This window comes from Mauremys mutica, chromosome 22, assembly GCF_020497125.1.
Source record: "Mauremys mutica isolate MM-2020 ecotype Southern chromosome 22, ASM2049712v1, whole genome shotgun sequence".
Lineage (NCBI taxonomy): Eukaryota > Metazoa > Chordata > Testudines > Geoemydidae > Mauremys > Mauremys mutica.
The window spans coordinates 4,929,321-4,953,746 of NC_059093.1; the positions used below are offsets into that span (position 1 = coordinate 4,929,321).

The 24,426-nt window shown below is 47.5% G+C and overlaps 1 long non-coding RNA gene across 1 annotated transcript in view; it reads right to left on the bottom strand.

Moving 5' to 3' along the window:
• Window positions 1-24,223, bottom strand: part of LOC123354853 — a 103,493-nt gene extending 79,270 nt beyond the window's left edge. The window contains exon 1 of the long non-coding RNA XR_006574926.1: window positions 23,741-24,223. This is a non-coding gene — a long non-coding RNA (uncharacterized LOC123354853). The remainder of the gene's footprint in view (window positions 1-23,740) is intronic.
• Window positions 24,224-24,426: the final 203 nt, after the last annotated feature.

Here is a 24,426-nt window from a genome sequence, read left to right on the forward strand (position 1 = left end):
CAGAGATGAATGGGAACAGGCCCCTCCCTCGCTCAGCTGCCCAGGGACACGTTAGCTTGGGAAATGATGGTTTGTCCATTTTGGTTTGGAATCTCCCCTCCCTACAAAATGTCCAAGTTTGCATAAGTTGTGCTCCCCTTTTAGCTCATGCTAAGTGGTGGGGAAAGAGCCCACTCCTGGGCTAAAGGCAGCTTCCATATTTGCAACGGAAAACATGGACTCAGAGAAATGTAGGACTGCAAGGGACCTTGACGGGTCAGCGAGTCCAGTCCCCTGCACTGAGGCAGAACTCACTCACCCAGTGGGCAGAAAGCTGAGCCAGTCCCCACAAGAACAGGGCTCACTTCTTCTTCTGTACTGTAATAATAAGAAGTCATCTGAGAAAGCCTGTACAACGGGGGTTTTCAGCCCGTTTCTCTGACTAAAGGAGTATGTTCAGAGGTGCATATGGGTAACCATCTGAACCTGTGAACTAGACCCCGAACCTCTCACCCTCCTGAGATTCCCCCATGGAATCAGGCCCAAAGGAACCCAGTAACTACGAGGCTGACCCAGGGGAACATCCGGCATGAGATCTGGGCACATGACCAAAGGGGATTGCACTAAAATGAAAGGCTTTCGGCTTGTGAGTGTTCACAAGCAATAACTGGCCGTGTCTCTCTCTTGTGTGTGCGTGTGATATACTCAAGGGGAGAGCAAACAGACCAAAAAAAAGCCATTTTCACACTCATAAAAGAAGTCAATTTTTACTCATTTTTAGGGTTTTTTCCACCTGGATTTTGTTTCATTTTTAATGCAGTGTACTTTGGCCCTGATTCAGGAAGATGCTGAAGTACTTGCCTGCCTTTCAGCAAAGTCTGCTGCAAAGGAAGGCAGGATCAGAGACTCTATGAAGTCCGCTAGGAACTTTGATATTGCTAGTCAGCTTCCATGCAGAGATGAGAAGGATAAAACCCCAAGGCACACAACACAGGTAAGCAAATGAGCCATCACTTCAATGGGATGACTCATGCTTAGTTAGGCACATGTTAAATGGCTTTCTGAATATGCCCCATTCAAAGCTGAAAACAGCAAATGTGGTTGTTTGTTTACGGGAGAAATCGAGACACATGATCTATGCAAGAAAGGATTTTTTTCTGCTCCAATCAGTAGTTCAGTTTATGAGTCCAAAGAATATCAATACAATCTATGTTGTAATAAAAGAAACATGCCTCGTCTTTACCCAGAGAAAAGGTCTGGGTTTGGCTTCCACTGGAAAATACAGAAGCTACAATTAAAGGTAGCCTCCACATGGAGAGAAATTCAGTCAGTATCAGTGATGTTTCTCTGTTTGGTAAAGACATGGCATTGAGCCACAGAGATTTGCTACAGGGAACAAAGGCTCATTTTATCCTTCATTGCAGCTAATTACTCTACCTCTTTATTACTGACCATGGTCTGCTCTTCCTCTTCATAATTGCCCCGTGGGGAGATGGACTACCTAATGCAATATGGTTTTGTTAGCAAGGTTTTTATTAATTCAGAAAGTCAATTATCACACTATCGCAAAGATGAAGAGCTAAGTTGTGTTCTTGTGGGGGCTGGCTCAGCTTTATGTCCATTGGATGAGTTTGATCTTTTGTATTCTTGATTCTGTGTTTTTGAAACAATTTTTTGAGTGAAGAAGTGAAGCAATTACTCATTAAGCACATGGCAGTTCATTATAGCTGCACGCTAATTACGTGAGTCACAAATTGCCTCTGTAACTAAATAGCTCTCACACAACCTAGTGCATCACCCTCACGCACCTGCAAGCAATGGAACAAAGAAGCCCAGGATATTTACCCCAGAATTCACTTCTGCCCTCTGTAATAAGTGACATTGCACTGCATGGAATTGGCCTCATCAATCCTTGTTCACTGATTATCTATAGAAAACAACTAATCTAGACCACCGTCCTGCAAACATACACATGCTTTATTTTAAGTGCCTACTTATTCATAGGATCAAGGCTGTGCAGTTCACACTTACTGTAACGCTCACTAGTCCTTACTCAGGTCTGGTCTACTGTCTACACTACAGAGTTAGGTCGACGCAAGACAGCTTACAGCAACCTAACTATGGAAGCATCTACACTTCAATTTCACTCCTGCCAACATAACAGCCCCGCTACATCGGCTTCATTCCTCCACCTCCATAGAGTCACGGTTGAAGTAGTTAGTTCGACGCAGTGTCAGGCTACTTATGCGTTACTTGTGTCGACTGTTACTGCCTTTCAGGAGTCGTCCCACAATGCCCCGCGCTGACAGTACAATCGATACAAGTGCTCCTAGGCGGGACACACACTGCCGACGCAAAGAGCAAAGCGTAGAATGCACAAGAGATGTAATTACTGCAGCGGCTGTTTGCCGACATAAATTAGGTCAACTTAATTTTGTAGTGTAGACATGGCCTTAGGCAAATGGTGCTGTAAGACTAACACACTGGAGTAAGGGGCAGGATTGGATCCATATAAAAGCAGAGTAGGTTATTAAACCCACCAAGCCTTTCATGAATGTTGCACTTGCAAGTTTGCTGATGTACAAATCAGAACACAGATACAGAGTGCAACTATAAACTACGATATGATTGTTATGGCGTCGTTAGCATTGGGGGAGTGCAATATTGGAATGAGGAGAGATTGCAAAAGCAGGAGCTGGCTCTTAGTGATCTGTAGACTGGGTAACAATGAGCAACAGCCACAAGCATAAAGGGATTGAGAAGGGAGGAAATTCTATTGCCTGCTACTTCAGAGACTCAGAGCCCTTGACTAGACAACAGAGGAAACCTGACCTCAGCACAGACTGCGTAGCTCAGTTAAATCCAATACAACAGGCTTGTGTCTACACTTGCATTCACACACGGGCATCTGCAGGTTGTCCAATGGCTCGGCATCTTCATGGGTCTCCCTGACTCTGTCTCACAATGTAACACCTCTAGTTATTCCAGGCCCGAGGTGTGGTTCTCCCATATACAAGTAACTTGCATGGAAGTCGTCTCCCGCAACGGAATAGCTCAAGAGCAGAATGACAAATCCAACAGCCTAATGCATTGCCCGGCACCCCTCCCCTTCAGGTTGTCCTTCCACCCCACTCCAGCATCTCTACCCAACCTTTAATCCTTCATCATTAAGAGCACGGTCTGGCTCTCCTCTTGTTTCCATCTCCTCTGTGTAACAGGCATTTTCAGGACGAAAGAGATTTAATATAGAACCATGAAAGAGGCAATTTTCTCGCCTTGCTTTGCACACTCCATTTCCCTCCCTGCTGCTTTTTGCACTTCCCTCGCAGTGCTGTCAGCACACCCTCTTGGCAGCTCGGCTGGTGGGGAGTTGCTTCCCACCCGGAGATGCTTTGGTGCTGGAGTCTTTTGTAGATTCTGAACTGGTGCAGTCCTATTAGGGCTGGGTTTTGAAATCTTGGGGAGCTTGGCTGTTAGCAGCTTTGCTAACCTTTCCCATGAATGCACGGATCACTTTCCTTTTTGGACCAGCCCCCCTGCAGTTTCAGGCTACTTCACCTGTGGTTTTGGGGAGTCCTTTATCTCAATAATGGGCTAAATCCTGACCCCTGGATGTCAACTGGGAGTTTGAGTATGAACCAAATAAAAACTGGGAAAGGACTAAAACTCCAGGATTTGCTCCCAAAATAGTAATACTTCACACATACCTAGCACTGTATATTTTCCAGCCACTAGGCAAACATTCACAACTTCATCTTCATACCTTGCCACAGTGAAGTAGTCAGCATCACTATGCCCATTGAACAGATGGAGGAAACTGAGAGACAGAACCAGATTGCAGCTAGTGAAAACTGGTGTAGGAGCTGGCCCACAGAATGGAATAGCAGCTTGTGCAAGATTTCACAATGAGCCAACGGCAAAGCTGAGTCTGGAACCTAGGTGTCTTGGCTTTCAGGCCCTTGTTTTAACGAATAAACCAGTTTGTTTTGTTTTTGTAATATACAAAGAAGTGATATGACGCAGTCAGAACAATAGCCGGTGGCAAAGGCAGATCCTACAGGGATTTCTAAAACTATGGCACAATCTGGCTGTTAACAAGCGAGGGGTTTGGAACAGAACCAAGCCTCACTGGTCAGTGAGTGATGGAGAATTTCAGAGCTTTCATAGCAGGGATTGGCAGAGGCTGTGCAACTGACAGATTTTTCAGTTCAACAACGATTTCTAAAAATCGGGCGGGGGGGAATTGTTATGAGTGGATCCAAAAATCAACATTTTAAAAAATTTCTGGTGAATCAAAAAGTTGAAAAAAATTCATTTCCGGTTGAACAAAAGGTTTCATTCGACCTGAAACTAAATGTTTCATTTGAAATAAAAATGTTGCGTTACAATTTTGAGTCTTTTAAAACGTTTATGAATTTTAAAAATAAAATGGACTTTTCAAAACAAAAACACTGAAACAGTTTGTTTAAAAATGTTGAAACAAAATATTTAGATTTTTCTGAAGTTTTGTTTTTTGAATTGAAAAAAAAATCAAATTCAAAATGAATTTACAAAACATTTGGGTCTTGCTGAATCTGCATTTTTTCACCCCAAAAAAGTTAAGGCCAAAAAATGTCCCTCAGCTCCAGGTGGTAGCTGTGAAACCTGCTGTACCCAACGGCGCTTTTGACTGGCAAGAAAAATTCATCATTATCCCTTCACCCACTACTCTCAGCAGCTCTCAGGAATCTCTTTAAATGCCCCCTCTCTCTCAGTTGCATCTTGAGCATTAAGTGGCATCTGCAGCCAGCCCAGCTCTGTGATTAGGGGAGAGCGGCAGAGACTCTAACACCAGATGTGCTGCTGCTGAAGCTAGCGCAGGGAAATAAAAGTTATTTCCAAATAAATCCTCTAGTCTTGTAGCAGGGTTAGGTTTTTGTTTGTTTTCTTCTAAGGAAAATCAGCCTCCCTGATTCAAATGCAAGCAGCAAAGGGAAGGCTGGATCCTTCACCTTATTTCTACAAACAGCACAGGTTTCCTAAATCTGTGCAGAGCATAAAAATCCTGTGTTTGAGTTGTTTTAATCCTCTTGTTTTTACCACGCTGGGCATGCCATAAACCCACAGCATCTGCACTTCGGGAGATAAAATTAATCCTCAATAACGAGAGAGGAGGGGAGAGCGAGAACTGTTGTATTGCTGAACCTTAGGCTGCAAGCTGTGCTGGGATTTCGCTTAGGAGCTGAGTTCCAGGCAGATTTGACAGGTATAAGATGCAATCATGCAAAAAGGAGTTAAAGGCTAGTCGTTGTGCGGGTGCAGCTATACGTGTGAGTGCAGAGGCAGAGCCTCTGGGATGTCCAGACTAGGATAAAAGGTGTGTTTGTGGAACACAGAGAATCTCAGGGTTGGAAGGGACCTCAAGAGATCATCTAATCCAACCCCCTGCTCAAAGCAGGACAAATCCCAAGACAGGTTTTTTTTTTTTTTTTTAAACTCCAGTTCCCTAAATGGCCCCCACAAGGATTGAGCTCACAACCCTGGGTTCAGCAGGCTAATGCTCAAACCACTGAGCTATATGAGCAGAGCAATGAACTGAGCAGAGCTGGTTGCTCAAGTGGAAGCCTAAAATGGAGCTAGGGATTGTCAAAGTACACCCAGGGCCGCCCAGAGGATTCAGGGGGCCCGGGGCAAAGCGGGGGAGCTGCGGCGCTTGTACTCACCCGGCAGCGGTCCGGGTCTGCGGCGGCGGGGGGCCCTTCAGTCGCTCCGCGTCTTCGGCAGCACTGAAGGGCCCCCCACCGCCAAAGATGCAGAGCGACTGACCCCCCCCCCTCCCCCGCTGTCGAAATGCCGCCAAAGACCTGAACCGCTGCTGAGCCAGGGCTTGCGGGGCCCCTGTGGGGCCCGGGGACAAATTGCCCCACTTTTCCCCTCCTCTGGGCGGCCTTGAGCACACCTTGCCCTGTCTGCACTAGGGCTTTACCCCTTCAACAGTGTTAGCTACCAAACCCCTCTCACGCTAGTCTAGACAAGCTCTAAAAGCAGGTACCTGGGATAGGGGATCCATTGATGGAGCCCAAGAGTCCCAGAGAAACCCACTCTGAATTATGAGCTTTGCACGGCCTGCAGTCATTTACACTAGTACAAACTACAGCAGGTGCCAAGCCTTATCATTCTCTTTCAATAACCTTTTGCCCCCATTTGGTACTGGGGTAAACAAGTGCACCAGAGACAAGAGCAGTGATGAGCTGCGTCCTCGCTTTTCCTGCTGCAGCCCATGTTGAAAGATGACATTCCATCCCCTCGCTGAGATGCTGAACATTTCCCATTGCTAACTCACACAGGGCTTGGGGGAAGCTTTGGGTTTTTTGATCACTGCCTGTGCTGTGCCCCTGCTGGTCTGCTGAATTCCCCAGCCCTGTCCAAAAGCTCCATCGCTGTCAGTGAATGACAGCATGGGAGATGTGAGGAGGGGAGGGGAGCTGCAACCCTGAGGTCGTTAATTAGCAATGTCACACTGAAGGTTTGAGGCTGAGTTTCACATGCCTGATCGGGATCAAATCCATGTTCATAGAAACAAGGAAACTAAATAAAGATAGGGGCACCGTGGTTTCCATGGCCTTTTAGATATTCACCCACTGTAATGCACTGGCTGAGTTGCATCTAGCAAACCAGCCAGTAGAGGATAACAGCTTACTGCTGCTACCAGCTAATGGGGTTAGTCCTCTAGCGCAAGTGGGAGAGGTCTATGAGAGAGATCCTAGGTTTGAATCTTGCTGGTGGTCCATGCAAGGGAGTCTCAGGCTATGTCAACACTGCAGCCTATGTCAGCAAACCTTATGTCACTTAGGAGTGTGAATATTCCACCTCCCTGAGCGATACAAGTGACACCAGCATAAGCGCTCATGTGCACAGCACTATACAAGCCAGAGAGCTTCTTCCACCGGCACAGCTTCTGCTGTTCACGGAGGTGTTTTTTTAACGCTAACAGAAGAACTCTCCTCCATCGGCAGAGAGCATCTTCCCCCGATGCACTGCAGTGGCGCAGGTCTATCGGTACAGCTGTGCCCCTGCAGCATTGGACACATGGGCATGGCTCAGCCTTAGCTGCTCTGTTCTCCATCACCTGAGTGGACTCATCCAGGAAAACCACTAAACAATCTCTGGGCTGCACAAACTGCTAATCAGATCCCCAGATGCACCTCGGTGCCCGGGGAGCCTTTCTTCCAATATTCATCTGTCATTAATTTAATAGTATGGATTTGACTTGGAGCTGCCTTGCAATTTGTTTCCTACTACACCACTCAGCATTTTAAGCTTCTCATGAATATTTTACATTGGAGGTAAAAGATGAAAAAGAACAAGAAGTGTTGAGGCCTGTTGGCAATATCTAGCCCTTAACTTTGAAAAGTGCAAGGAAGGGGATTGAAATTGAGCCTATTTTGCTACCAAGGCTTTGTTCTTATCTGGCTGCTCCTTAAGTTGCAATAGTAAAACTTCAAAACAGGACTGTGTTCTTAAGAGAACGCAATTGCTTCCTTCTGTCACAGTGGAAATGAAGCTGTAATATAATATACTCCTGGGAGGACTCTGTGCCACTGCGCATGCACAGAATTCATGTCCCCCGCAGATTTCTTTGCTTCCCCGCAGAAAAATGACTTTCTGATGGGGAAGCAAAGGGAAGCTGCAAGAGCGGTCATGTGCCACTCCCTAACAGCATGGGTGCATTGTTTTGGGCACCCGAAGCAGCCAGCAGAGAGGTAAATCACTGGGGAGGAGGCAAGGCTGGGGGCAAGGCAGGCCTGGTCCTGGCACTGTGTCAGGGTTGGGTGCAGCTTTACCACCAAGTCCATATCCTGGGCGGGGGTGGGAGGGGCGTGAAGGGTGATCTCCCATCTCCATGCAGCCAATGGCCTATGCTCCCCCCGCCATGCTGGAGCCTCCACATTTATCTATTGACAAATAAAATTTGCAGAATTTTAAAATATAATGTGCAGAATTTTTAAAATGTTGGCACAGAATTCTCTCAGGAGTAAATATACAAAGCAGTGAGCAACCCCACCCCACCCCAGATTGCAATTCTGGGGCTGGCTGAGTGATCTATACATGAGAGATCTGGTGGTTGCTTTCAGATAAAAACTCAGAAGTTCAGCTGCGTCTCTGACCCTATCCTGACTGTAAGTCGCTGCTGATGGAAGAATAAAATGATATTGAGCTAGCTGAGAAGAAAATAGAAGGAAACAGCAAATGTCCTTTGATTCGACATTTCCTTCCATTTAATTCAATGGCAAACTAGCTCATATTTGCACTCCGGGATATAACTGGCTTTGGTTCATTATACAATACCAGGAAGAATTGCTGTTGGAAACCAGTATGCGAGTTCATAGGACAGGGAGAGACAGGGCACTAAAAGCTGTGGCAAATGCCGAGCTGCCCGGGTACGGTGCAGGCAAGGGCTGTGCAGTCTGACTTCGGCACAGGCAAGGTTCCCCCTCAGGGCTTTAGCTACACTTCACTATCTGACCTGCAGCCCCCTCCCACCCAGCCAGCGCAGTCTCTCTCTCTCTCTCTCTCTCTCACACACACCCACCCCCAATCCCCCATCTGCAGCCCCCTTTCCCCTGGTATTCCAATCCTGGGCTCTCTCTCTCTCTCTCTCTCTCACACACACACACACACACGCACGCAGAGCTCGGCCAACAATCCTCTCCCTCAGCCTGCAGGCCAGGCCCCCTACTGTTCCAGTCCCTGGCTCCCCACACGCACAGCTGAGCCAGTGCAGCTCTGACCCATAGCGCTTCCTCTTCTTCTAGTCCCAGGGCTCCATCCTAGCAGAGCTATCCAGTTGTGCTGACTGTGATTTGGGGATGTAGCTGCTATTATTACTGTTATTATCCCCAACCAGGATTGGGACCCCACTGTGCTGGGTGCTGTACAAAGCTATGGAGCCTGCTTACGATCTAAGGCTCCAACCCGTCAAACATTCCTGCATGCATTTAGCGGTAATCCCCGCTGAAATCAATGGGGGAGAAAGGAGATGTGAAAACGTAAGCACATGCATGTGCAGAATGCTGAGCTAAGAGGCCAGCAGGCACTGAGCTGAGACCAACAAACATTGCAAGTGTAAGTCCTCAGATCCGCGTCTGAGGCTGGTGCGTTAACTCAGTAGGCTGCACAGTTTTCTATTTTCACCCTCTAACTCTGCTAGCTCCGTACACCAATCCCACTGCTGCATCCAGCATGGGCGGCTTCTCTGCAAATGCTTATTTCCTCTGAATTTGAAATGCCGCTCGGCAGCACATGGTGTGTCATGTTACATTTCCATTCCCCGAATGAATACTCCAGCCCTGAAATTGCTGCGAAAATACCTCCTTTCAGTTACCGTCCCTACCAACCCAATCAAATGAGCCACCTGTTCTCCCCTTAAATCCTTGCACTGAAAAGCTCAGGATTAACTACATCAGGCACTGAATGGTCTGTGAAAGGAGCACACGGCATGTGTTACGCTGACCACTGTTATATCCTTGGGGCAGCCGGTGTAGGAAACAATCACTTGAGGCCAGAGAGCAGGCAGCTAACCAAAACCTCCATTTTATTTACATATATACAGAGAGCTCCTCAGCCGGTTGAAACCGGTTGAGCTAACCCATAATAATCTAACTCAGTTGCCATAGCAACAAAACCATAACAACCAAATACACAACATATTCCTCCCCCCCTAATAAGAACATCCCCTAAATAAAACACACACTAGACTAGAGAAGGAGGGTAGACTGCCTCCATTCCCGGCTAAACCCTGGGGATTATTTTGCCCCATAACCGTGGGTTCGCCCTAGCTAAAGATCCAGCCGATGAGGAGGCCTTCTGTCTCTAGGTGGATTACGGCGAACTACTGGTGTTATTGCACCCGAAAGCACTAGGGGCTCAGGGTCCGCAGCACGAACAGGTGAGGAGGTGGTATCAGCTCGTGCTGGGCAAAGGGGTATCTCAGCCGCCGGCAGTAATGGAGGAGAACAGTCAGAAACAGGTGACTCGTGATTCGATCCCTCACCAGAAGAGGTGAAGTCAGACCCCTCAACTGCAGATGGGTCCTGAGGACTGGCATGACCTGGCAACAGCTGATCTACATGTCGCCGCCAGGTAAGATTCTCTGCAGTCCGGACTGTGTAGGAAACAGGTCCTGTTTGAGTGATGACTGTGGCCGGAACCCATTTAGCTCTGGAAGTATAATTCCGAGCCAAAACTGGCTGTCCTGGGCTAAAGGTTCGGTCTTTTGCTCTGGGTGCCCGTCTGATGACTTGATATTGCTGCTGATGTTGCACAATTTGTCGGGGTTCAGAAGGTTTCAGCAGATCAAAGCAAGTGCGCAGCTGTCGTCCCATCATTAGAAAGGCCGGGGATGCGTGGGTCGTAGCATGAGGTGTGTTTCTGTAGGAAAGTAAAAAGGTATCCAGACGCTTTTGAATGGAGTGTTGTCCCCTTGCTGATTTCAAAGCGTTTTTCATTGTCTGCACAAATCTTTCAGCTAATCCGTTGGTGGACGGATGATATGGTGCTGACGTGATGTGGTGTATCCCATTTGCTTTCATAAAATTTTGAAACTCCTGAGAAACGAACTGCGGTCCGTTGTCGCTCACAAGTTGTTCTGGCAGACCAAAACGACTAAAGAGTCCTCGTAGTTTTTGGATAGTACTCTCTGCAGAAGTGGACTGCATTATAGAGACTTCTGGCCATTTAGAATGGGCATCTATTGCCACCAAGAACATGCTTCCTTCAAGGGGGCCAGCAAAGTCAACGTGAATACGTTGCCACAGGTTTTCAGGCCAGTCCCATGGGTGTAGGGGTGCCCACTGGGGTGCATTCCTCACACCCTGACATGACATACAAGCTTTTGCCTTCTCTTCAATAGCGCTGTCCAGTCCAGGCCACCAAAAATAGCTTCGTGCAATTTCCTTCATGCGCACTATTCCACAGTGACCGGAATGTAGCTGTTCTAACATCTGTGATCTCAGTGGTGGTGGAATAATGACACGTCTCCCCCACAACAAACAACCAGATTGGACCGATAACTCCGTCCACTTGGACATGTAGGGAACAAGGTCGGATGAGACCGGAGAGGTTTGTCGAGATGTTCCATGCATCACCAGGTCCATAACGTGGGACAATACTGGGTCAACGCGAGTTGCCTTCTTTATCTGAGTAGCAGTGATGGGTGTATTCTCTACCTGTTCAAAGTAGAAGATTTTCTTGTGGGCACTATCTTGGTGTTTGACCGGCAAAGGCAACCTTGAGAGGCCATCTGCATTGCCGTGTAGAGTGGATTTCCGATATTTGATTTCATATGTGTGTGCTGAAAGTAACAATGCCCAACGTTGCATACGACTAGCAGCTAATGGGGGAATGCCTGTGTAAGGTCCAAAAATTGATGTCAGAGGTCGATGGTCTGTGAGAAGAGTAAATTTTCGCCCAAACAGGTACTGATGAAACTTCCGAATTCCAAAAACAATTCCTAATGCCTCACGTTCGATTTGGGCATAGTTGGTTTCTGCTTTGCTTAGAGTGCGTGAAGCAAAAGCAATAGGTCTCTCTTCTCCTGAAGGCATAATATGTGACACGACTGCTCCCACTCCATAAGGGGAGGCATCGCAGGCCAATTGCAGGGGTAAGGATGGATCAAAGTGCGTTAGAACTTCAGAATTTAGCAATGCATCCTTAGCTTTGTTAAACGCAACATCACAGGCTTCAGTCCACTTCCAGGCCTTGTTCTGCCCAAGGAGCTCATGAAGTGGTTTTAGCAGTGTGGCTAACCGTGAGATGAACTTTCCATAATAGTTCAGGAGTCCTAGAAACGAGCGCAGCTGGCTTACATTTCGAGGTGGGGGAGCCTCCACAATAGCTTTAACTTTTGCAGGGGCCTTATGAAGACCTGCAGAATCAATGATGTGTCCCAAATATTCAACAGAGGGCTTGAAGAATTCACACTTGTCTTTGCGAACTCGTAGGCCATACTCTTCCAGTCTTTGTAGGGTAGCCTCTAAATTCTTTAAGTGATCCTCTTCATTTCTTCCAGTGACCAGGATATCATCCAGATAGCACTGAACTCCTGACAAGCCACACAAGATCCGGTCCATAGCCCTCTGGAACAGGGCGGGAGCAGATGTTATTCCGAAGGGTAGACGACAGTATCGATAAAGCCCCTTATGAGTCACAATAGTCAACAGCTCTTGGGACTTTTCATCGACGTGCATCTGTAAATATGCTTGACTCAGATCAATCTTACTGAACTTTTGTCCCCCAGCCAGGCCTGCGAAGAGGTCATCGATGCGGGGAAGCGGGTATTGCTCTGCACACAACACTGGGTTGACAGTGACTTTAAAATCACCGCAAATCCGGAGAGAGCCATCTTTCTTCACGATTGGAACGATAGGAGTGGCCCATGAGCTATGGGTAACTGGTATTAGGACTCCATTGGTGACCAGGCGCTCCAGGTCTGCTTCAACTTTTGGCCTGATGGCATATGGCACAGTTCGGGCTTTCAGATATTTTGGTGGACTGCCAGGTTTAATGTTCAATGTCACAGTGATTCCCTTCATACTTCCCAAATCATCTCCAAAAACAGCAGCATGTTTCCTTAGTATAGGGGTTAGACTGGTTTCTTCTTTAGTCATCCGGTGCACTTCTGCCCAGTTCAGTTGAATCTTCCCAAGCCAAGACCTACCCATTAAGGCTGGGTAGTTACCTCTCACCACAAACAGTGGCAATTTAGCCACCTGTCCATTGAGCTCCACCTTAACATCAATAGTGCCCAGCATAGGCACAGCTTCTCCCGTATACGTCTTCAGAACAGTTTTTGTTGCCTTAAGCGGAAGATGCTGTAGCTTTTCTTTATACACAGTCTCGGAGATCAGTGAGACGGCTGCACCGGTGTCCAGTTCCATGCGTATACGTTTGCCATCCAATAACGGAGTTACCCAGTATTCATGTGAGCCCATTGCCAAAGACAAAACATGCAGTGGCACTTCCTCTTGCGATGAGGTGTCACCTTGATCATCCTGGGTCTGCTCTAGGGTATGCAGGGTTCCTCTTTTTGTCGGCCAGATCACAGGCCTCTTTTTCTTTTGTTTACAGGCACACTCAATGTGTCCCTTTTTGCCACAGTGTCGACACACGAGGTCCTTACACCAGCATTCTGATGCCTGGTGACCCGGCTTACCACAGCGGTAACATTCTTGACTCTGCACAGTTTTGTGGGTCGGTTCTTGTGACACTTTTTGCACCCTAGGGGGTGCACCGATGTATTGTGCCTCCCTTGTAGCCAGTTCCATGGAGACAGCAATATCAACAGCCTTCTGTAAGGTAAGCTGAGCCTCTGTCAGTAGGCGCTTCCGTATAGCTTCACTGTACAGGCCACACACTAACCTGTCACGCAGGGCATCATGTAACATTTCTTTAAATTCACAGTGTTCTGCTAGCTTTTTTAAAATGGCTACAAATTGTACAACTGTTTCATCTTCCTTTTGGTCTCTTTTGTGGAACCTATATCTTTCAGCAATTACCAGTGGTTTTGGGGAGAAATGAGACCCCAGGATTTCCACAATGTCACTGTAAGATTTAGTCTCAGGCTTAACAGGGTGTAGTAAGCTGCGTAGCAGAGAGTAGGTTTTAGCCCCTACAACAGTTAAGAATATTGGCACCTTCTTCGCTTCTGTAATGTCATTTGCAATACCAAAAAGCTCAAAACGCTCAGTATACACATGCCACTGCTCTGTATTCTCATCAAAAGGCTCCAGGGGCCTGGTCAGAGTAGCCATGATTTTTAGTTTCACTTTCACAGTCAGTGCAAACAAGCAGCTTTTTTGTTTGTTTGTTCTTTACCTTAACTTCTACTTCCTTCTGTTACTGGAGCAGCACCGGAGTCTCACCCTCGTCGCCAGTGTTATATCCTTGGGGCAGCCGGTGTAGGAAACAATCACTTGAGGCCAGAGAGCAGGCAGCTAACCAAAACCTCCATTTTATTTACATATATACAGAGAGCTCCTCAGCCGGTTGAAACCGGTTGAGCTAACCCATAATAATCTAACTCAGTTGCCATAGCAACAAAACCATAACAACCAAATACACAACAACCACAGATACAGGACAAATCCTACAACTATTTCCTGATAAGAAAAGAAAAGAAAAGGAAAATCCAGAATCCAACATTGCCCCTTGCATTAGAATAAAAAACCCTGCTGCTGTCATTTCAGACCTGTCAAAGGCATCTCAAATCTACAACTACAAAGGAAGTCTTTCCTCCAGCTCTATCTGTTCTGATAGGTTTTCTGCAAACACAGGGTGATTTTATTTTAATTTTTGTTTTAAATTTAATTTCTTTAATCCCTATGATTGCAAGCAAGCAAATCACAAGGCAACTGCCACGTAGCGTGACTGCCTTGTGGCGGCGTTCCCACCCCTGACAGAAGGCCACTCATAGAAGTAAACATCAGAAACACACCCAGGAGAAAGGAGATGAAAAGGTTTCAATCTCTCTGAAGATCTAGATCTGAAAAGAAATCGCCGTAGAAAACTTCAAGCAAAATGTACAAGAACTGTAGTATCACATACAGGGTTGAAAGCTGTTTTATCCCAGGCTGGCTGGGTTTATGTACTGTGTATATTCACTCTCTCTCACACACATCTTTGAAGACTGACTCATTTGATTAAATGTGCCCCGAGGATCAGGAGATGGCAGGGATGGAAAACACCAACATTGTGACAGTTTGGATCAGCCGGAAGCCTGGTTTGAGTCACTAGAGCATGGGCTAAAGTTTCAAAAAACTAGAGTCCAAGTCTCTGTTCCAAAAGTGATTTAGGCACCTAGGAGCTTAAGTCTCACTGAAAGTCCCTTTGAAAATGGGACTTAGGACTGGAACCATTGGGGGTGATGAAGAACAGAAACAAGGTGCATTGGCAGAGCTTGTGTGGGATCCTACGGCCAGAATAGCCGGAGATCGAGAGGGAGATACCTTGGTGGTGTTATACAATAGACCAACACTGATAAGAACATAAGAACGGCCACACTGGGTCAGACCAAAGGTCCATCCAGCCCAGTATCCTGTCTACCAACAGTGGCCAATGCCAGGTGCCCCAGAGGGAGTGAACCTAACAGGTAATGATCAAGTGATCTCTCTCCTGCCATCCATCTCCACCCTCTGACAAACAGAGGCCAGGGACACCATTCCTTACCCATCCTGGCTAATAGCCATTAATAGACTTAACCTCCATGAATGTATCTAGTTCTCTTTTAAACCCTGTTATGGCCCTAGCCTTCACAACCTCCTCAGGCAAGGAGTTCCACAGGTTGACTGTGTGCTCGGTGAAGAACTTCCTTTTATTTGTTTTAAACCTGCTGCCCATTAATTAAACCTGGTGCCCATGTAGCAGAGGGTTGAGAATCAAGCTGAACTGGCACTGGTGGATGGGGGAGCCAGGACTTAAATAGCAGAGGGTGCATTGCAGGGCAATATTGAATTGTTCTGAGTAGAGTCACCAGGCTGGTGCAGACCAGATCTGAGGTGCACTGATGAGTGGGTGTCCCAGGATTGGAATAGCAGGGGTTAAGTGGGTGAAATTCCAGCACCCCTTTTCACAGAGAATATTTTGTAGTCAGGTCCCCGTGCTTCCCCCCCTCAATACCCTCATCACGCTCCCATGGGGGTGCACTCCACTGTTTGAAAACCAGGGCTGTCGTGATAAAGAAAAGACAGCTCCTGCCAATGCTTCTTATCAGAGAGCTGCTGGCTCAGGAGGAAAAGGATGGGAAATGTCAAAGGTGGACCCTTTTGAGCTGGAATGAACTCAGCTCTCAAGGACAAGCCCCCATCCTTGTTCCATTCAGCTTGCTAATGAAGCAGCAAACCAAAGAGATGAGATGTGGTGCTAAAGGACAGGAGTGGTGGGTGCTTACCTGACATTCACTCACTGCAGATATCAGTATCTGGAGAAATTTCTCCCTTCCATCACCGCCTCCCACCATGGTCTCAGCCCTCCTCCTGCCAGGCTCTGCAGTGAAGTTAGCACTGGCTGTACAGCAGTGGGAATTGTCATCATGTCGTGCCAGACATCCAGTGTGAGCAGTGACTGTGCTGAGGGATGTAGGGGAGTCAGCCCTGCTTGAGGGATGGGCCTGAGCTGCAAAGTTTGGGAGCAATCAAATCCAAGAGGTTTGGTTCCATTGGTCACAGGCCAACTGCAGGGCTTGGCTCTGGATTCAAACTTCCCCAGAGTTAAAGTGAGTTCAGACCTAAGGGATTTCGCCTGCGCCCACCTTTAGATTAAACACACACAACTCGGAAAAGAAAAGATGATTGTGTGGTTAAAGCATTGGACTGGGACTTAGATGATCCAGATTCAATTCCCCACTCTGCCACAGACTGCCTGCGTGACCTTAGTCAAGTCACTTCAGTTCTCTGGGCCTCTGATCCCTAGCCATACACAGGGGATAATGCTATGCTGGAAATGGTTAATGGCTGCCATCTAGTGAGTCTTTGGCCCAAAGACAATCACAGTTCTGGTTAAAGCCAATGGGTGTGCTAAGCACCCTTCTTCCGGGCTAAATGGAAGGAGCAATTAGTCCCCTTTCAGTAGTGAGAGAGCTGGAAACAACAGAAGCTACCACCGGACGCAATGTGCTGCCTGGCCAAAAAAGATTCCTCTGAGATTAACAGGAGTTTTCCTGATTGCAAAAGCAGGGGCTAAGTATGTATGTGTGTTTAGAGCAGAAAGCCAGAAAAGCAGTGGTGACCATGACACTGGATGGACACAGAGCGTCTTGGACACAGAACTCACTGGAGAGGCAGGCCTGGAGGTTTCTGCACAAAGAAACTGCCTGCTGTTATTAATTTCTACTGTGTTCAGGCAAACAGGATTTTGTATGTAAACACCAAATAAATACCTGGCTCACAACTCCTAACGCAAACAACTCTGAAAGGAACCAAATATTGGCTAAGCGCTCAGGCCAGAGACACAACAGTAATAGCCCTTCCTTTCGCTGACCCTTTCTCTCCCTTTCTCCCACCCTTTGTCTCTCGTCTATTTAGACCGTAAGCTCATCAGGGTCTGGACTGTCTCTCTCACTATGCTGGCGTACAGAGCTTAGCACAATGGGACCCCCATCTGTTGGGTCACTGAGATTCTACTGTACTACAAATAAAAATAAAAAACACGGTAAGAAATATTCTGAAGGTCAGTGGAGGGCAAACACTTTCCTAGTGAAGTGAGATCTGCTGGGAAGTTTTCCACAGAATGTACAGAGAGGCTCTCTTACCAAACAGTTCTTATCCTTTTAACACCATTTCTGAACCAGCTGCATGTGCCTGCGAACCAGGAGCAAAGTGACAAATGGCTGAGTTGCAGGAGAACTATCAATTGTGCCTTTCCTGCTGATGGCCCTAAGTTTGGGAAAAGAGTCCTTTGTATGAGAAATAGCCAGATTTGGGGGAAGAGAGAATGAGACTATAAATACAAGAAACGTAGAGAGGAAGAAATAACGCTGACTTTTCAAACCCCACTCCAATTCCATTTATAGGAGAATTATATTCATATTCAAATCGACCCAGATTTACTCCTTCTGTGATGCCAGCAAATGTGAGTCAAATGTACCTACAATTTTATATGACAAACATCCCTGTTCAAACCAGTTCCTTGCTGCAGCTTTCTCATGGTGCCTTGTCCATGCTGGGGCAGATCACAGAGGCACAGAATTACCCCTGCCCAGGACTGCCCTGGCCACACCTCCTGCTGTTTTTGAAACCCTTCCTCCCTCTGCTAGCCCAGAATAGCCCGTGGCAGGCATCGCTGTCACAGGAGTATTCCCAGTGCGAAAGGCTTAGGACTATCCTAAAGTCCCTGTGCAAAAAGGCCACAGGGCAATGAATAGAGCCAATTGGCAAACGGAATTTCTAGCCTCTGGGAAATCCAATATTTGCTTTAATCCCAAATCAGGAAAAAGTGTCCAAATATTGAAAATTTTCTAAATGTTAAACTTTTGGATCTGGAAATGCTGAAACAAAAACATTTCAGTGTTTTTGATGGAATTGAGAAGTCATCACAAAATGAAACATTTTCTTTCGAAATGTCGCTCCTGGAAAATGTCATTGAAGTTGACGTTTTCCGAGGGACAATTTTGTTTTTTGATAAAACATTTCCCAGCAAACTAACTTTTCACTGGAAAAAGGTTCAGCCGGCTCCAGAAATGATGAATCTAGTCATCAGTCTCTCTCTTGGCTAGGTCGTAAATTCTTCAAATGAAGAACAGTCTGTTTAGTCTTGGCCACCACTGAGCACGTCGTTGGCATTTAACAAATCAATATTAACTACAGCCTTCAGTTTGTGAGAATGCGACATGGAGGTTAGACTATTTCTACCCTGACACTAGATTTATTCTGGATAGTTTTTATTTTGGATCATGAAATATTTGTTGTATGCAGCGTCGCTGTAGTTAACAGGTAAATGCGTCGGAGCTTGGAGCAAAGCCTCCGTCATACAGAAGAGCAGATGTGCTAATAGTAATTACTGCTCTGGATCACACGGTTCCAAAAGCCACCTCAGAGGGCTGTACTTGCTATGGGTATTTTGACAGCTGAAGATAATGTCAGCACCCGTTGCTTCAGTTACAAGGGAGTTCAAAATACCTTAGTGGGTTTGGAAAGCATTCTGGAAATACAGTTGAGAGCTACAGCGAGTATCTACCATCTGAATGGCAGCAGGCAGCAGGTAATCAGATGGCTATAAAGGGGGTGGGGGGGGCAGATAGCTGTAGGGAACCTAGTGTCCTTAAAAATAGCCAGATTCTCCTGCACACATCACTTTGGATCCCCTTTCGACAGGGTCTTGGCTACTTCCATCTGGCTCTCTCAGATGGAAAAATGAGAGGTCACGCTCCCAGTCAGCAGCGAGAATAGTAAGCAGGCAGCTGGGACCATTCTGCCCCAATCACAACAGCAGGGTAAGACCAGAGGCTGGAGTGCACAGTATGGTCTCAGTGAGCACATAATTGTATGAACGTGCTGGACCCTAACGCCGGGCAGCCGGCACCAATAAAACGGCAGGGCAGGGCATTGAACACACAGGTTGGCTTTTAAAAAAAAAGGAAAGCAAAGCAAAGATTTTCCATGCTGGGATTTTGTTGTCTAACAAAACAGACACAGCCAGAAAGCAACAAAGGCTAGAGAGGTTGCCCGAGGCACCCCAGTGCAGGAGGGCTTAATCATTTCAGGGGAACTGAAACAGCATGCGATTCAGGGCACAACCTTGTGCAGGCATCGACACCGAGGCAGAGTGGGAGTTAAATGTTACCAAATCAGACTGATAGTGATTGACAGGTGTCAATCACTTTACATGGTGCAGGTGGCAGAGAATCAGGCACTAGCTTCAATTTGTTTTGAGTAGAGCTGAGTGGGAAATGACTTTCTGGACCATGAAAGTTTTCAATATTAAAAAAAAAAAAAGCTCTACTGCATCAGAGTGAAAACCAAAACTTTCCAAAATGTGTCAGGAAATACCAGAGAGAGGAGAAAGCAAACCACCCTGGAAGAGCTCAGTGCTTAGGACACGCTCACTTGGGATGAGAGACTCCAGGTTCAAGTGTCTCTGAATCAGGTCAAGCAAAGGTGAATGCACTAACCACTGGGGCTACTGTCTATCCGAGTCTCTCCTTCTCCCCAAAAAACAACAAGGAGTCTGGTGGCACCTTAAAGACTAACAGATTTATTTGGGCATAAGCTTTCGTGGGTAAAAAGCCACTCCATGCATCTGAAGAAGTGGGTTTTTTTACCCATGAAAGCTTATGCCCAAATGAATCTGTTAGTCTTTAAGGTGCCACCAGACTCCTTGTTGGTTTTGTGGATACAGACTAACACGGCTACCCCCTGATACTTGTCTCCTTCTCCTTGGCTTTGACCAGAAATTCTGTTTTGGACCTGAGCAGCCTCGCACTTGAAACTGACGTATGAAAAAAATTCAATTATAAAGCACTAGCATTTTCCAACAAAAGACATTTTGTTGAAAAGTTCCCAACCAACTCTAGTTTTGAGTTCTGCAAGCACAAAACCACAGCGGGCCTGATTTTCAGTTAAGCCCTCTTTACCCAACCCCCCAAACTGATCCAATCTGAACGCAGCTACTTTGCCACCTGAGAAGTTTCACCCCTCTCCCGCCCCTCCTCCCCCCCCCCCAAGAGATTTTATTTGTGAAAGTTTTGAGCAATTGGAAAACAGAATGTTCTAAATAGAAATTGATTCGGAACTATCCCAATAGCTCACTCTGGCCAGGACTGCTGCAAGAGGCACAGGTGGTCTGAGATACCAATCTTCATTCATTAAATCAAGAGCTGCAGAGTAAATAAGCCTGGTGGAATTCTCTGACATGAAATGCCCATCACAGAATGAAGCTGTCAGACAGTTACTCAATTCTGAATGCAGTTTAAAGGCCCTGAAAGGCAGAAAGAGTCTTTGTTTTTATTACTTTCTTGATTCCTTTGAATAAATTATTTTGTTGCTGTTGTGCTGAACATGATAGATTTGTATAGAAACCAGGTATAATATTCATGCTGGTGGAAAATACACAGTATTTTATTGTCAGATTACATTCTATTTCATCAGCTCTGTAGCAGTACAAAGGAGGAAATGAACCACCTATTTGATCCCATCCAATCTCTTTCTCTTCTTGTTTTTTTGCCAACTATTCTAGCATTCCCTGCTCACTGCTGGCTCTTAGTGAGCTGGCATTTAAAAAAAATGTTTCACACTTTCACATGGTAAGAAGCTGTTTAAATCAATACAAATCTCACACTGGCCTTTCTTTGCAGAGTTGCTGGGCCATTTCTATTATATACTGGTGGGGGAAGAGTGTGTGTTTCTGGCGGGGTGGAAATAAGTATGGAAAGGTTTTTAAAGATTTCCAAAGACACTGAAAATAAAGACACCCTGCAGAATTACTGCCTGGAATATCTATGTATCCTGGGAGCTTGAGCCGCATTCCTGGGCCTTGGTGTGTAATAAAAGCCAAAAACGTGGCCTGGATGAGCCTTCCTCATTCAAGTGACACCAAGTCTGTTGTCACCCTTCTAGAATTCAGCTCACACCCTGGGGAAATGGCCAGGTACAATTCCCCCACGAGCACTGGCGAAAGCCAATAAAGAACCAGGACAATGGAATGAGCCCCTTGTCTGGTGCAGCGCAATCTAACAGAGCACAAGGGAAAGCAGCATTCTTCATAAGCCCTGCCCCAAAGAGCTTGCAGTCTAAATACACCAGACAGAGGGTGGGAGGGGAAACAGAGGCACAGAGATGGCAAACGACTTGTCCAAGATTATACACCGGATCAGGATAGATATGAGACTCGAACCCAGTTCTCCTAGGCCAGTCAGTGCCTGGCCTAAGTGGAGCACACCATCACTCTGTGACATACCAGGGCTGCCCCTTCCCTGTCACTGCTCCCTCTGCACTCACACAGGGGACTGACCCTCACCCTCCCCAAGCGGGCCCAGCTGTTGGACTTGCTTAAGACAGGTTTGGCAGTGGCTGAGGAGGTGTGAGGCACTGTGCCGCTCAGCAGAGCAGGCTGCCCCAAGGGTGCTGGGAGAGGACAGAGCAATTCCTCTGATGTTCCATCCCCTCCTGTCTTTTCACCCACCAAGCTGATTTCAAAGGACAAAAGCGCCAGCCACTGGACGAGCCTCCAGCAGCTGACTGGCTTATGTGGCAGGCTTCCTGATGCACAGGTCTCCTGGTTTATCCTGAGCTTTCAGCACTGATCTGGGTATAGGGTGTCAGCGCAGCTGAGTCCTGTGTAATCCTGGATCAACAACTTCAATTAAAATGAAAGAGCACTTCAAAGAGCCCCAAAAGCCGCCACCCCCCCCCTTCTCCCTATGCAGCGCCTTATCCAGCTTGCATTAAATAGCAAATAACCCATAGGAAAGGCATGTGCCCTTGATCTCCCAGAAACAAGAGCCCGCTAATCACCAGGAATTTAATTGGTTTTCATGTAAATTACATTGCCTCCTTTGACAGGTTTAGCTTAAATTCCATATCCAAAAGCATCAAGTGCCATGTGCTCAGCACAGCTGGACAGGCGGAGAGAGATGCTTCCCTTTCTGTGCTACACCAGGTAGCAGTCAGACTTGTATCCCTGTATTCTCCCTTGAGGGGGCTGCAGGGGCAACAGACATGGAAAGGAGCTGAGTTTGAAATGAAAGCCTCTCTAGGGAGGCTTTGCTAATTACGCTACCCGATGTTAGCGAGGGAGATGAGGCAACCCAGAGAATTCCCTTTCGTATGGGGGTGGGGGGGGGGGAGTTCCCTACATCTGAACCTACCGCCTGGAGGGTTGCTTCTGGCTCCATTCTAAACACAGAACAGGGGGCTTTCTTGAGACAACAGCTGTTCATCGGCACTTAGGAAGCCCCCTAGCAGGGAGTCTGCAGAAAAGAGCCAAGGACAGAATGGACTAGGAGACTCCCCTCCGAATGCTAGAACTGGAGGACTATGAGGGGAAACTTGTGCATGGTCAGGGTCTGTGCCATAGACAGTAGGCCCTCCCATGAGTCCAGGCCAGGCCATGTCTTCACTGCACAGTTAACCCAGATGATTGGCAGCCGAGTGTGAGCACCCAGGTTAGACTAGCCTGGGTATAAGCATCCCACATCAACGCCCTACCTATGTTATTGTGTTTGCACTGTTTCTGCAGGCACCTGTGTACACCTGGGGGCATGTCACATGGTCCTCTGTGCCCCAGGATTCTTCCCGGTCAATTGCAGGAGAACCGGTCAGTCCCTTCGGGGAAGTCATGGGACGGCATTGGAGGACTATCCGCATTACAGGAATTTTGCCTGCATCCTCAGTGCAAAGTGGGTGAGTTCCAGCCCACGTTAAAGCAGAGCCAGGATTCTAACCCACATCCCTGGCTGGTTCAGTTAGCCTGAGGTGAAAGCACCTCCACAGGCCTCCAGAGGTTTCCCTGGGCAGATGGTAGGAGCTAAATCCTGGGAAAGAGTTCAGGTTAACTGTGCAGTGCAGACATACACTCAGACAGCTGGTGGGCTCCACACCAGCCTGAGGAACACTAATGAGCCCCAGCCAATCAATTCATAGCCCATCCCTTAACCATGAGTGACAACATAAGGCAATTGTCCCATCCCCAATGTGGGGTGCAGGCTCCCTGGCCTCTGGCTGCTTAGTGAGCAGAGCCTCCATTCAGCTGAGGGATGCTCAGAGCCCCCCGCGCAGTCCTCCACTGTGCTGCATGCCACCTCCTAGCCCTCTCCTGCTGCCAGGCAGCCCAGTGAGCTGGGCCTTCATCTGCATCCCCTGGCTGGGACTCATCAGACCGAGTCACCTAACACCATCCAGCTGGGTCTGGTGACTCCCAGCATCTGCCAACCGGGGTCCTCCCCAGGACCCGCTGCCCTATTACAGAGACCCCGCATGACGACACCGGACACCACACACATCAGCCAGGCAACTAGAGCCTGGAAGCACCACAGGGTCTGTCTGTGCCCAGCAGCCTCAGCGGAGAACCCAGGTTATTGCCCTTAGGCACTGAGGCTCAGGGCCTTTCAAACCGGCACCTTGAGCCAATAGAAAGATTATCCAGTGCAACACACAACCCACCGGGTGTTGTACACAACAGTAATGGCCCTATGTCCTGGGCCATACTCACCCCATGGGCGCCCCCCTCAGCCCAGGATGCAACATTGCAGGGACCCTTCCCAGTCGAGGGCCCCCTTTTGTCGGCCCACCTGTTTCTGCAGCAGTCGTCTTCTGGGCGACTCAGCCCTCCGGCCAGGTCACACTGAAAGGTCAGTCCCCTTCCAGGGTAACAAACATCCAATTAAAGCGCAAACAAAATGTCTAAACAAATCATGCTGCTGCTCTTCAGTCCAGTTCCTGGGCTCAGCTCTTCCCCCTTCTGGGCTATTATCAAGTCCTTGCAGCTCCATTAGAAAGAGCTGACTCTCTGGCTGCCTTCTCTCAAGTCCTGTCATAGCCTGTGGTTGACTGAAGTTCTGGGCACATCACCCCTCCTGCAGCAGGCTTGTGGGGCTCTTCTTTATGCCTTTTAACCACACATTTCTTCTCACCGTCTTCTACTCAGCAGCAGACTCCTTTCCCACTGCATCCCCTCCCAGCAGCTTCTCCCTGGGTCAGGGCTTCCTCCAGAAACCTAAACTGCTCCCTGTGGTTCCACACTCCAGACTGATCCTTCTCATTAGGAGGCCCAGGTGCTCACCATACTAACACCTGATCCCATCGCAGTTGCTATGGCACAGGCGGGGCTGGCCCCATTTGCCCTTAAAGGCTCCCCCTGTGACACCCAGCTGAGGGCTACAGCTGCAGCAGAAAGGAATCTTCTGCCTCATGTGTAGTATCTATTTTTCCAGTGGTGATAAAGATCAAAAACCCTAGATGAGACTATTGCAGAAAG